The following is a 14503-nucleotide window of genomic DNA, read 5'->3' as shown; positions in this document are numbered from 1 at the left end:
GCTTTTATTTGAATGCTTTATTCACTGAGACCTCGTCCAGGTATTCCCACTTTGAAGAAGTTATCTTCTTGCTGGTGAGATTTCCATTTTCATCTTTTGGCTTGCTTATTTCCTTTAATTTCTGTTTCCTCCTAGGGTTTAATAAAGTGTTTACCAAGACACTTTCGCAGCCACATCTTCTTCCCCAGTAGCTATCTCCAGATCTGCCTTACACAGCACAGATTCAAAACAAAATTCCTTCCTTCACGTTTTGAATCTATCTAGGATTACAGGTATTTCTGAGACACACCATGCTCCTCACATAATTGTTCTTGTTGCATCCTGAGAGGCACTCTTAGTGCCATGCATCGATACATCTACACTCTCAAACTCTCCCTCCATCAATATCACCTCATACTGTCTCAAAGCTGCTTCGTCCTCAGTTTAATTTTATTCTCCACTTCATTCAGAGCTTTAACAAGAGACTTGTTCTTATTGCTTCAAGAAGTTGAACCTATTTTTTCCTATCTTGACTCTATATTTCCCCTTTATTAAGTCTTTTCCCACTGAAATTTAAGAATTCTCCACAATTGCCATTTTCTTGACCCTGACCACCTACTCTTCACCACAGAAGTGCAATCTCTCAACATGCCCCACTCCACGCATCAGGATGGTCTGAAGATCCTCTGTTTCTTCCTTGAAAAGTGACCTGAACAGTCCTATCCATTGCTTGGCTAAGCTCATTGTCACTTTGGACAGGTTCTATTTTAACTTAGCAAACTTTCTCCAAGTTGAAGTTTGGGCTATGAATAGCTACATGGATCTCAGTTATGCATGTCTCTTTGTGGGATACATGGATCATTCCTTGTTTCAAACCTACTCAGGTCTGCATCCACAATTCTTTCTTGGATACAATATGATGTCATCAGCACTGCTTCCTGCTCTCTTCCAGAATTGGAAAAATTCACCAAATTTGTTTCCAATATTCATCCTCTTTCACCTTCACTTGGTTCATCTCTAATTCATCCTTTCCTTTCCTTGGCTTCATCGTTTCTATTTCTGAGAATAGACTACACACCAATATCCATTAAAACCCACTGGCTCCCACACTTACCTTGACCACACTTCATCAAACCCTGCTTCCTGTAAGGACTCCTTTTCATTCTCCAAGTTTCTTATATCCATCATATCTCTCCTGATAATGTCAGCTTCCACCACAGTGCTTCTGACATGTCCTCCATTTTCCTCAATCAAAGATCCTCCTTCCCACCTTCCCTGGTATCATTTTCATAAACATACATTGTAGTCCCTCCAAGACCAATGTATGTTACCTAAGATGTGGTGGCCAGATCTGCTCACAGTACTCCAGGTGTGGACTAACCAGGATTTTGTGTAATTTCTGCACTCTAGTCCTCTGTATATCAAGGCCAGCATTCCATTAGATTTTTTGATTACTTTCTGCACCTGTTTGTGACATGTTAAAGATCTCTGCACCTGAACCCCCAAATCTATTTGGATAGCCACTGAATTAAACTTAATACCACCCAGAAAGTATCCTGATCTATCCTACTTTGTTCCAAAAGAGATAAGCCCGCTACATTGAAATCCATCTGCCACAGTTTTGCCCATTAACTAAGTCTATTACTATACATTTATCATTTTATGCTATCACCTTCACTGTCTACAATGCTGCCTAACTTTGTGTCATCAGTACGTTTGTCAAAATGGCTTTCTATGCTATTATCAAGCCCTCCCCTTCCTTGTGAGCATGCTGCAAGGACCATTCCTCCACATCAACCTGAACCACTCTTCCATCACTTCTAACAATACTTCCTCACTACAATGTCTTCCTCCTCCACCCCGGTATCTTCCCATGTAAGTGTATAAACTGCCTAACTTTGTGTCATCAGTACGTTTGTCAAAATGGCTTTCTATGCTATTATCAAGCCCTCCCCTTCCTTGTGAGCATGCTGCAAGGACCATTCCTCCACATTAACCTGAACCACTCTTCCATCACTTCTAACAATACTTCCTCACTACAATGTCCTCCTCCTCCACCCAGGTATCTTCCCATGTAAGTGTATAAATTGTAACATCTGTCTTGTTCCTCCTGTCTCCTCATTGTCCAAACACATCTTCCACATGATGCAACCTTTTACTTATACTTCTTTTAATCTTGTCTACTGTATTCACTGCTCACAATGCAGTTTCCTTTACATTGGCAAGGTCAAACACAGTGGTTGACCACTTTGCAGAGTATCTCCACTCTGTCTATAACAATGACACTGACCTTCCAGTTGTTTGTCATTTCATTCAGTCATTTGGCTCCCTTAATAACATTTCTATCCTGGGCCTCATACTGTGTTGCAACAAAGTTCAACACAAGCTGGAGGAATAGCAGCTTATTTTTTACACTGACACCATCTTCTTTGTGTCTTGTTGGCTTTGATCCAAACAGAATGGATCCATTTTTGCCTTTTCGTGTCAACATATTAACACCTATTTTATATCCCTATCCACACTTTATCACCCTTATCATTCCCTTTGTCTTTTCCTCTGCGTACCTTCATTGTCTATTCCACTTGTTCTTCCTTCCAACCTGTCAACAGCATAACAGCACCATTTTCCAGCATTTTTAGTTCCAAAGAAGATTTATATGAGACTCAAAATGTTAATTCTGTTTCTGTGTTCTCAGGAGCTCCCAGAGTTGCTGAGTTTCTCCAGCATCCACAATACTTTGGTTGGCATGTGGTATGTCATAGTTGCATATTTGACTATTGCATAGTAAAAAAATATATTTTGAAGTATGGAATCTTACGGCTTCATCCATTTAGGGAATAACTAAGATTTCAAATTTTAAGAAATGTTACTGGTCTCTGCTGTGGTTATAATAAAATACAGTATCAGAGACTTCTTTTATGTTGCAATACTGAATGTAGGTATCATGAATATATAGCTAACATGCATTTCAGATTACTGTAAACTGAAGACATGACAGAATCTTTTCACTTTTTAAAGAAAGCCAAAGGCAGCTGAAGTCTGAGTTGTTTTATCATTATGAAAGATACAGTAGTACAAACCAATGTGTAGAATGCTGATGAGCATGTTCACCCATACTGTGGATGTTTCAAATCTCTGCTAAATGCCTCACCCATGTATAATTCAAATTGTGACTAAAACAAAGCCTTTATAGTCTAACTAATTCCTGGGCCCATTTGATACTTTCCTCTGCCAGTCTCTACCGGTTTTAGACTTGATAAGGAAAGACAGGTTTTATTTTTATCCATCTAATTTAAGACAGAAGTGAACTTCATAGCTTACCACTGTGACTGTCAATTGCTGTCAATTTAATGAGGCTGATAATTTTGCATATCATTTGCCATCATGACATATTCAAAGAAAATATGTTAGAACAGTTTTAGAAACCTTTCACTTTCATTATGAAGTGAGGATTGCACCTTTCATTTCCCAAGATCTGAATCTTTCACACTACCTCTGATAAAAATCAATTTATTTTGGTTGCTCAGATATTTAAAATTATTAATTATTAAATTATTAATTTAAAGAATACTATAGCACTAATTCAGCATTTTTTCAACAATATTGGAGCTTGTAGGTTTATTTAGCCCTCAATGCTATTTTCAACTATTACTCTGCAATAGCAGGGTAAGACTGTTATATATGACTTCAAACATTTGGACCTATTGTGAGGAACTCACTCTTTTGCCACTACACCATGGAGATTTCTCCACCTGGATCAAATGTGGGTCCCAAGCCCATCAGAGAGAATGATGGGACTGAGCAGGGAAGTTTCCTGACAGTGGCTGCCACTGTGAATGTGTCCCATTAAGGACCCTATCACAGCTGCCAATCTAATCAGAAGGTTAGTAGCTCTGCAACCTTCACAATGCCAACATAGAGGCAAAACTTGTTGAGACTTTGAGGAGAAGGAAAGGGCACCTTAATGCTCATGCACTATCAAATGACTGGAAAGAATATTTGGGCTGGAACTGGGTAGTTATGCCTTGATGATTATACAAGTTGTAAGCTCCTGTGATGACATCAGAGCCACAACAACACTTATTGCTGTAGGGTAGGTGCTGCTTGAAAGGACTTGGAGTCTCTTAGAAGGAAGACCACATCTTCCTAACCTTTACTAGATTAAAAAGACACTTGATTTTGTATTGGGCCATGGTACCATTGGCCTTCCCACTTTTAGAAATATCCCATTGCAGCAGGGAAATATTGGAAACCCTTCCAGCAATATTTTCTCAGTCCCTCAGCTTGCCAGTATGTTATCAACAGCCTAGAAAAATCATGGCCCATGTAACACTGAACAGTCTAAACATAATTTGGTCCATTTGTGTTGAAATTAAAACTGAGGATATTATAATCCTGGATTAAAGAGTAGGAGTTAGTCTCAAGGTAGTAACTGTGATTGACAATTTGGAAGGATGATCTTTCTTCAGATTAATTGAAAGCAAAGATGGTTAGTACAGCAAGCATTCAGAGACTGGGGTCTGAAATTCCAATGACCATGTCTGAAAAGATTCTAGGAGACAAGAGTTATTTCTCCTCGAGATGGAGTCACTGACTAATATACAATGGTAATACAACTAAAGGAATTGGCTGTGCTAAATTGCCATAGTGTTCAGGGATGTGTAGGTTAGGTACATTAGTCAGGGGAAATATAAAAGTAATAGGGTGGGGGATGGGTCTGGGTGGGATGCTCCTCAGAGAGTCAGTGTGGACTTGTTGAGCTGGGTGGCCTGTTTTCACACTGTAGGAATTCAATGATGAATATCTTCAACAGGCAACCGTTGAGCCTGAATACAATTCCTGTGCTTGCACTAGTCAGGGAGGACCCTCCTGCTAAACTAATGTTACTGTGGTGCTCTGCTGTGCTGTCCATAACATAATCTTCTGAAAAGTTTGGACTTTAGATTTTTTTTTAGATTAGATTACAGTGTGGAAACAGGCCCTTCGGCCCAACAAGTCCACACCGACCCGCCGAAGCGAAACCCACCCCATACTCCTACATTTACCCCTTACCTAACACTACGGACAATTTAGTATGGCCAATTCACCTGACCTGCACATCTTTGGACTGTGGGAGGAAACCGGAGCACCCGGAGGAAACCCACGCAGACACAGGGAGAATGTGCAAACTCCACACAGTCAGTCGCCTGAGGCGGGAATTGAACCCGGGTCTCTGGCGCTGTGAGGCAGCAGTGCTAACCACTGTGCCACCGTGCCGCCCCTCTTAAATTATTGCCCCCATACCCTTCATAGATAGAGTCTCGATATGTTGAACAACTGGTCTTGACTATAGTTTCTAGATATGTCATTGCACACATTAGTGCTTGAAGATAGTGAGACCATGGAAAGGGACAGCAAATTGGTGAATGAGCAGATACAGAAGATATGAGAGGAGGAGGAATTGGAGTGGGGCGTGGGGGGGGAGGTGGGTGTGGAGAATGATGCTGAACAGGCATTTAGAGACAAATAAAAACTGCAGATGCTGGAATCCAAAGTAGACAGGCAGGAGGTTGGAAGAACACAGTAAGCCAGGTAGCATCAGGACATGGAGAAGTCGACATTCTAGGTGTAACCCTTCTTCAGGACTTCAGACAGTTGGCCTTGCTGTATGATGAGATGGCCTCTGCAACCACTTGGTGAAAAAAAGGACCTTCCATCTCTCCCTCATGGCCTCAACAGCCCACAGTATTACATTCATACTGACATCATGAGGCAAGGGTCTGATCTATACAAAACTTCTCCATTACCAATAGTATCTTGATTCCCTTCAGTGCAGTGGAAGATTTTAACAAAAATCACCGAGGTCAATCCACCTTCATATCAACTAAGAAAAGAAATGTTTCTGACACTGGCTCCAGTATTCCATAGCAAAAATTAAGTTCAGGTCTTAGTTTTCACACAAGGAGTTAAAAGCTTTGTTTAAAAAAAATCATGCTAGCTTACATCTTTAAAGAGTAAATATGTTGTATATTTGTTTCTTTTTATAACCAAGGAATAATGGAAAATTGATTGCTCTGTGTGATAACTGTATGTTTTCAGTTCTCCACATATTTCTTGTACACTATTTGATAGTTTAATGCTGAAACATGCCTTGACAGAATGTGCTCAGACTACATCCATAAAGAGTGGAGAATTATGTTGTGGCACTGATCATATTTCTGTAGCCAGTATGAGGTGAAAGGGTTTTCTTTTACAAGTCTGAGATATACAGTAGTTTAGTAAGATATTGAACAGAGATATGCACTGTCAATTTTGAAGAATGCCAAATACATATGAGGGATGAATGGTTAATGCTAAACCTAACCTTGTACCTATCATATAAAGACCCCAATAACTGTGACACTGTTGCATTAAGATGTATTTGTAATTCATATTAAAACATGCAAGCTACACAATTTCCATTTTTGCATTGTAGTGATAGTTATTCAAAGCCATCCAGTGTTATATTTGGGCCCACTGTTGAGTTTCTAAACCTGCATTTTTCTCTCTGGACCTGAAAAATATTTTTATGAACTCATCATAAAGTGGTCAGAGGGGCAAATGTTATGAACTTAAACCACCTGCAGGCATTACCTAGTCTTTAGCATACTAGCCGTTCACTTCCAGCTTCAACACTAACTTGTTTCCTCCTTCAAACTGTTTCCTTTTTATATAACCTATTTTTCTAATCAACCTGTTCAGAGATATTCTTACATACCACTGGACCAGATGGGACTTGAACCCAGGCTTCCTAGCCCAGGGGTGGGGACACTACCATCACACCACAAGAGAGCTTGCATGTTGCTAAATATATGGCAATGCCTTAACCATTTGTGTGTTGTAAGGCCTTTGCTATCATTATCAAGAAGAGTGCTAACCTTCTCTCCTTTCAACTATCTTAAACCAGGCCAAGTTAACAATAGATGAGATATCATTATGTGCAATTTGTCATCTATTTTGTTTCACTGTAACAGTAAATGGAAGCCTGAAATTACGGACAGTAGCAGAAAATGGGTGCTGCTTCCATACAAACATGCAGTCAGCAAGTGTGCCTTCTAAACTTTCAGTGGAGTTGAATGGAACATAACAGGGTGATGTGACCAATTAAGAGGCTGCTCTTAATTCTCTGAGAGAGAATGGTGGCCCCAGCTGAAGCAGCTAGAGCTAGTAATCTATAACAGGAAGGCAAAAAAATGCTTTTCTTTTAAAACTTAGCGCTGAGTCCACCATCTGCTCCATTTGATCCTCGGCTCCTTCAATAGCCTAAAAATAAAGTATTTCCAGTCCTTTTCAGTTCTGAAGCAGACTCATGTTGGACTCAAAATGTTAACTATGTTTGCTTCTCTACAGATGCTGCCAGACTGCTGAGATTCTCCGACCCTTTATGCTTTTACTTCAGATTTCCTGCATCTGCAGGTAGTTTGCTTTATTCTGTTTCAGTGATGTTTCTTGACTCTTAAATGTTGTTCTTGACTCTTAACTCAGCACCACCTTCCTAACCTGCAATCTTCTTCCTGACCTCTCCGCCCCACTCCCATTCCGGCCTATCACCTTCACCTTATCACCCTCACCTTAACCTCCTTCCACCTATCACATTTCCACTGCCCCTCCCCCAAGTCCCTCCTCCCTACCTTTTATCTTAGCCTGCTTGGCACACTTTCCTCATTCCTGAAGAAGGGCTCATGCCCGAAACGTCGATTCTCCTGCTCCTTAGATGCTGCGCTTTACCAGCAACACATTTTCAGCTCTTAAATGTCATCAGGAAACTGTAATGACATCACAGTTGGAATCTTAAAAGGGTATAAGTAACAGGAATTACAGCGAGATTTGTGGAAGAACTGGGTGAAATGTCCAACAAAGCCTATCATGGCATCAAAAGCAACTCATTTCATCTTTTATGCATTTGCCAAGTGACAAGGTAAGTTTCTCACTAGGCAGTAGTGGGTTGTCAATTAAAGGGATTGTAGCTCATTAAACACATTATAAACACTACAACTCATCTGATTAATATTGTGCTTTCTATCTTACCAAATTGGCAATTAGCATTTGAATACTGCTGCAAGAATGCCAATGGATAGGCTTTGAAAAGCTTAGAGGTCACAGAAGGGGAGGGTTTTGGCAGTGGATATCACAATGGGATCCTCAGAGGGAGCACAGAGGATTAGAGAGGACATCATTTTGGTGTAATGTTGCCACTCAGGGGGCAGGCAAGACAGTTGGAAGCGTAGTTCAATGTTGCAGGTCTCCACATGGGGGAGATGATCAGAAATGGGCTGTTGGAATAACACGAGGTAATGGACATCATAGTTGCTCTGAATATACCTGCAACGAAGAGAAGCTTGTGTTGATGGTGTCTACTTTGAGCTGCATTTCCTGCCATCACTTTCCATTCTTTAGAATGGAATGGAATTGGAAATGGGTTGAGACAACACCCACAAATAGACAGAGTAAGTGTTACTTTAGTGGGTATAAGCATGGGGTTCCATGTCTACTGACAATAAGACAATTAAGAAGCAAATACATGATGGAAGTATTTGCATATTACAACCACATTTCATTTGCAAGTATTTCATTGTACATTTGAAATGCATGCAGATTGAAAGTGCTTAGGGTTCAAATGCTGGTCAAAGATGATTCAATCCTGTGCAATTGGTCCTTGCAAGTTGAACATTGATATCTCAATGATGCTGGCATTAGCAGCTATGAGTTAAGTAGAGGGGAATGATGGCAAAAGGCAAACTTTTGCTTCTGCAGTGGATGCTGTGGGAGGCAGAGACCATCACATCATTGGCTATCATGAGGGGTGGAGTTGGTGATGAAATTGTTAATAAGACAGTAATCCATAACATCAGCCTATAGTTCAATGGGTGCAGTTTCAAATCCCACCATGGCCAGCAGTGAAATTTGAATCTAATTTTAAAAATCTGCAATTATGGAAGTAAAATACTGACATGCAAAAAGTGTCAATTGTTATAAAAATCCATTTGGTTCATTCATGTTATTTAGGGAAGAAAATCTGCCATCCTCAATGACTTGGCTTAAACTCCAGGCTCACAATATAGTTGACTTTTAACTGTTCTCTGGGATATCCCAGCAATGCTCACGTTACATGCTTTCTTTCTTAAAATGTAATGTTGACAATGGTGAGGATGTGACTGTAATGAAATGTTGAATGATTGCTGTGAGTCCAGCACTCATAGAACACTGGAACTGTTCCCTCCTCTGAGGCAGGAGGCCCAGGTTCAAGTCCTACCTGTTCCAGAGGTGTGTAAGAACATCTCTGAATAAGTTGATGTGGGCCTGGAGTAGAAAGGATATTACAGCCACCTTTCCCTTTTTGATGTAATGTATTATTCACTCAACTATTGCCACATCTTCACCAAGTGTTTGCGCATACTGAGGCTGAAGCTGAATTAATGATGGAGACACATCTTTCATTAATAGGGTCCAGTACATCTCAGTGGACGGAGGGATATGTACAGCTGTTATTTGCAGGGTGTGCTACCACTGACCAAAGAACTTCTTTCACTTCTTACATTCCAAAGCAGATCAGTTCCACTGACAGCCTTACACTCAGCACCGTGAGACATTGGTCAATGTGGCTGCCTCCCTGAGGCGTTAAAGATGGTTGCAGGAGGATGATGGCAAGCCGAGGAGCTGCTTCATTTTCTCCTTCTATTCATCTCTTACTTTGATTTTAGATACTTCTGGAGAGAGAGCTTTGATTGTTCTGCTGTCAGCAACTACTCCAGTCTTACAACATTCAAGATGGGTGCAAATTCATATCCTCTTTAAGAACAATTGACAAGGGCTTTACCCCATTTGTGATTAGGATTGAATCAATATCAGAAAAAAATATCAATGTCCTTCGAGCTGTCCTTGACATTAGCAAGTATTAATTTTTTTCTGTATTGTTCATGTGCTTTGTAATCCACTTTGGAAACTTGCAGTGACTTAAGCTTGAAGTTGCAAAAAGCTCTAGTCGCCATCTTACAGACCACATTATCTACTTTTTAAAGAAGTTTTAAGGTTACACTAACCAATTAATCTAAGGATTAGCATGTGACATAATACATATTCATAACAGTTCTTTGTGCCTTACTGACAGAAAAAACTAGTGTTGATAAACGTTTTATTAAATACTCTCTCCTCTACCCCATAAAAATGAAAACATGGTGGACGTTTTCCTGCTTGGAAAGGCAGCAGTTAATAAATGCATGAAGTTGTTTGCATTGGCCATTATTCAGTACATAAATGGCAATCCAATATCTAAATAGAGTAATAGAGATGTACAGCACATAAACAGACCCTTCAGTCCAACTCGTCCATGCCGACCAGATAACCTAACCTAATCTAGTCCCATTTGCCAGCACTTGGCCCATATCCCTCTAAACCCGTCCTATTCATATACCCATCCAGATTTCTTTTTAAATGTTATAATTTTACCAGTCTCCACCACTTCCTCTGGCAGTTGATTCCATACAAGCAGCATCCTCTCTGTGAAAAAGTTGTCCCTTAGGTCCCTTTTAAATTTTTTTCCCTCTAACCCTAATCCTATGCCTTCTCGTCCTGGACTTCCTCACCCCAGGGAAAATACTTTGGCTATTTACCCTATCCATGCCCCTTATGATTTTATAAACCTTTATAAGGTCACACTTCAGCGTATGACGCTCCAGGGAAAGTAGCCTTAGCCTATTCAGGCTCTCCCTATAGCTTAAATCCTCCAACCCTGGCAATAAATCTTCTCTCTCTAGCTATGGATAGCCATATCCCTTCCCCTTTTTCTTCCTAGATAGCCCCCTGGGATTTAGGATAACTTGCGGAGTTGTAATTGACTAAATCATTCATCACTGGATACACAACCCCTGCCATTTGAGGAAAGGTGGTGTTTGCTGAAACATGTGGGTGGGAAACTCAGGTTTTTGCACACTTCTTCTACTTTGTGTATTTGCCCCCTCCAATTGGACCTGATGGATCAAGATGCTCAAAATGGTTGATTCTTTTGCAGATGCGACTTCTCCAAATTGTGTGGCTTTGGATTAGGGTTTTGCATGAGCTATAGGAATATAGCATTTTATTAGGGAAATTTTGAGGATGTTCTTGAGTCAATTCTTCTACCCTTTGCTAACCACTTGCCATGATGAAGCTCAGAGAAGAGAGTTTGTTTCAGAAGTCTTGTGTCAGGCTTGTGGTCAATGTGACCCACCCTACTCAGGTGATTTACCGTTATACAATAGGTCAGGCAGCATCCGAGGAGCAGGAAAATTGATATTTTGGGAAAAAGCTCTTCATCAGGAATGAGGCTGGGAGCCTCAAGGGTGGAAAGATAAATGGAAGAGGGGTAGGGCTGGGGGGAAGGTAGCCAAGAAAGCCTTAGGAGAACATTTCCAGGAAACCCGCACCAACCAACCCCACCGCCCCATAGACAAACAGTTCAACTCCCCCTCCCAATCCGCCAAGGACATGCAGGTTCTGGGCCTCCTCCATTGCTATTCTATTACCACTCAACCCCTGGAGGAAGAATGCTTCATCTTCTGCCTCAGGATCCACCAACCCCATGGTATCAATGTGGATTTCACCAGTTTCCTCATTTCCCTCCCCCCCACCTTATCCCAGGTCCAACCTTCCAGCTCAGCACCACCCTCATGACCTGTCCCATCCTTACGTCTTCCTTCCCATCTATCCACTCCACCATCCCCTCCGACCCATCACCATTACCCCCACCTCGATCCACGTACTACATTCTTGGCTACCTTCCCCCAGCCCCATCCCCCTTCCATTTATCTCTCCACACCCGAGGCTCCCAGCCTCATTCTCGATAAAGGGCTTTTGCCCGAAACGTCGATTTTCTATATTCTAGCATCTTTGCTGTCTAGAATAACTATGCCATTTGACAGATGCTTCTGCCCAAAACTCACAATGCAGCTGTTTAGTCACTTATGTTCAAGGCTCTTTATAGAAGAATGGCCAAAAGCAACCAGTACATTCAGGAATTGTTCAAATATTCTGATTTCCTCTTTGCAGAGCCTTACTTTGAGATTATTAACAAAGAAATATATAATAATTTGTTAATTAACCACTTAGGTAGCCTGAAAATAAGCATGAGTGACAGGTTTTTCAGGTAAAATTGTGAATTTGAGGCATAGGACTGAATTTTCCATGCCCCTGAACAGCAATGGCGAATCAGTTAGGGAAATGCAGCGAAATCAGAAAAATCAGATTCTTGACATGCCATAAAAAGTCAGATTCTGCAATTAAACTCTGAATGACAAGACGTGAATCACATTAGTGGGTGGGGAGAGGCCTGTTTGCATTTACTTTTTCAAGTTATGAGTACCAAATCTCATCTCATTGATATGCAGTTTCCACCAAATAGAAACTACACAATGACAATTCCAGGCATGAATGTCAGAGTAGCTAGTAATGGCTCAACTCACTGCTTGCTACTCCGGGACTTTTTCACTGGAGGTTAGGAGGTTGAGAGGTGACCTTACTGAGCTTTATAAAATCATGAGGCATATAGATAAGGTGAATGACAAGAGTCAACTTCAAGCGGAGTTCAGAACTGGGGTAAGATGAGAAAGATTTAAAAAGGACAAGTGACAACGTTTTACACAAAGAGTGTTCGTGTTTGGAGTGAACTGTGAGAGGAAATAACAAATGCAGGTACAATTAATTTGTTTAAAAGACATTTGGATAAGTTTATGAAGAGGAAAGGTTTGGAAGGATATGGGCCTAGCGCAGACAGGTGGAACTACTTTCGTTTGGGAACATAGTTGGTGTGGACTGATTGGGCCAAAGGATCTGTTTCCATGCTGTATGAATCTATAGAAACCTCTATGTACCATTGTATGGAGGAGTATGCTAAAGCACCATTTATGTGTGATGCAACTATTAATCATTCACATTACTAAGGAACTTTTTTGATTCTGATAGTCCTCTCGCAGATTCATTGGAACTGCGACCCATGGTTTCAGCTACCAAACGGCCATGGTGCAATGAAAGCACGGAGACCTTGAGGAGAAACCAACAGGCCCTCTGTGCCCATGGCTGATGACTCTGTTATGTAACCTCTTGTTTGATGCTGAGCAGTAACCAGTTAAGCCTATTCTTTGATGAGGACCATCATTAAGCAGAAAATAGGTTAACTGAAAATGAGGTTCTGATGGTTTGGTCTGGCTCCCTGGCAGTCCACTATAGATAGTGTGTGCTGCATAATTATAGCATGCTATGCTCTGCATGACTATTCAGGTAAAGAGGTGATGTCATGGACTCTGCAGAGCTGGGAAAGCAGCAGCAGCAAACTCCTGACAAGGAAGATGAGAACATTGAGCAGTAGGAACATTTTCTTCAACATGATTGTACATTGGCATTACAACCCATACAGGACATTCTAATCGACCTAATGTGGATGCAGTGATCACTCATTGGCTGTAAATTTGTTGTTGCTGAAAGGGCAAGTGGTCCCTATTTGTCCCCAGAAGTAATTTGTGCCCAGAAGACAGAGAGTGGCAGCTGATGGGAAATGTTCATCCTGGAACTCAGTTTCCAGTGGTGTGCTGCAAGATCTGCTTTGGTGCTGCTGCTGTTTGTCTTTTTTATAAATGATCTGGATGTGGGCCTAGAAGGATGTGTTAGTAAGTTTGCGGATGACACTGAGGTAGACAGAGTTGTGGATAGTGCCGAAGGATGTTGTGGGTTACAGTGGGACAGAGATAAGATGCAAAGCTGGGCTGAGAAGTGGCAAATGGAGTTTAATGTGGAAAAGTGTGAGCTAGTTCACTTCAGAAGAAGTGAACCCAATGTGGCCTCCTCTATATTAGGGTGCACCCAATGTGGCCTCCTCTATATTGGGGAGACAGGCCGCCTACTTGCGGAACGTTTCAGAGAACACCTCTGGGACACCCGGACCAACAAACCCAACCACCCTATGGCTCAACACTTCAACTCCCCCTCCCTCTCCACCAAGGACATGCAGGTCCTTGGACTCCTCCATCGCCAGACCATAGCAACACAACGGTTGGAGGAAGAGCGCCTCATCTTCCGCCTAGGAACCCTCCAACCACAAGGGATGAACTCAGATTTCTCCAGTTTCCTAATTTCCTCTCCCCCACCTCGTTTCAGTTCCATCCATGGCTGATGACTCTGTTATTCTCAGCATTGCCTTCCTAACCTGCAATCTTCTTCCTGACCTCTCCGTCCCCACCCCCACTCCGGCCTATCACCCTCACCTTAACCTCCTTCCACCTATCGCATTTCCAACACCCTTCCCCCAAGTCTCTCCTCCCTACCTTTTATCTTAGCCTGCTTGGCACACTTTCCTCATTCCTGAAGAAGGAATCATGCCCGAAATGTTGATTCTCCTGCTCCTGTATGCTGCCTGACCTGCTGCGCTTTTCCAGCAACACATTTTCAGCACTTCAGAAGAAGTAGCAGGAATGCAGAATACTGGGCTAATGGTAAAATTCTTGGCAGTGTAGATGAACAGAGAGACCTCGGTGTCCAG

At 41.6% G+C, this 14503-nt stretch overlaps 1 pseudogene; it reads right to left on the bottom strand.

Moving 5' to 3' along the window:
- Positions 1-6782: 6782 nt before the first annotated feature.
- On the bottom strand, positions 6783-6897 carry LOC122557013 (annotated as a pseudogene).
- Positions 6898-14503: the final 7606 nt, after the last annotated feature.

The sequence above is a fragment of the Chiloscyllium plagiosum genome, chromosome 14 (assembly GCF_004010195.1).
Source record: "Chiloscyllium plagiosum isolate BGI_BamShark_2017 chromosome 14, ASM401019v2, whole genome shotgun sequence".
In the NCBI taxonomy this organism is placed as follows: domain Eukaryota; kingdom Metazoa; phylum Chordata; class Chondrichthyes; order Orectolobiformes; family Hemiscylliidae; genus Chiloscyllium; species Chiloscyllium plagiosum.
This window is presented reverse-complemented; position numbering and strand designations above follow the sequence as displayed.